The sequence below is a fragment of the Mizuhopecten yessoensis genome, unplaced genomic scaffold, assembly GCF_002113885.1.
Source record: "Mizuhopecten yessoensis strain PY_sf001 unplaced genomic scaffold, ASM211388v2 scaffold4787, whole genome shotgun sequence".
NCBI classification, from domain to species: Eukaryota; Metazoa; Mollusca; class Bivalvia; order Pectinida; family Pectinidae; genus Mizuhopecten; species Mizuhopecten yessoensis.
The window spans coordinates 1-212 of record NW_018405721.1 but is presented as its reverse complement, the minus strand read 5'-3'; the positions used below and the strand labels follow the sequence as shown (position 1 = coordinate 212).

At 37.3% G+C, this 212-nt stretch overlaps 1 long non-coding RNA gene across 1 annotated transcript in view; it reads right to left on the bottom strand.

The window, feature by feature from the left end:
- LOC110449689 overlaps positions 1-200 on the bottom strand; it is a 2,588-nt gene extending 2,388 nt beyond the window's left edge. Inside the window, exons 1-2 of the long non-coding RNA XR_002462876.1 lie at positions 174-200; positions 115-136 (exon numbers count right to left, since the gene is read on the bottom strand). This is a non-coding gene — a long non-coding RNA (uncharacterized LOC110449689). The remainder of the gene's footprint in view (positions 1-114; positions 137-173) is intronic.
- Positions 201-212: the final 12 nt, after the last annotated feature.

Genomic DNA, 212 nt, shown 5'->3' with positions numbered 1-212 from the left:
ACTATAGTAACACTTGTGACCTTTGCTTTTTTTATTCTATCTACTGTAGTAACACTTGTGACGTCTGCCTTTTCTATCTACTGTAGTAACACTTATGACCTCTGCCTATTCTACCTACTATAGTAACACTTGTGACCTCTGCATATTCTATCTACTGTTGTAACATGTGTGACCTCTGCCTATTCTACCTACTATAGTAACACTTGTGACCT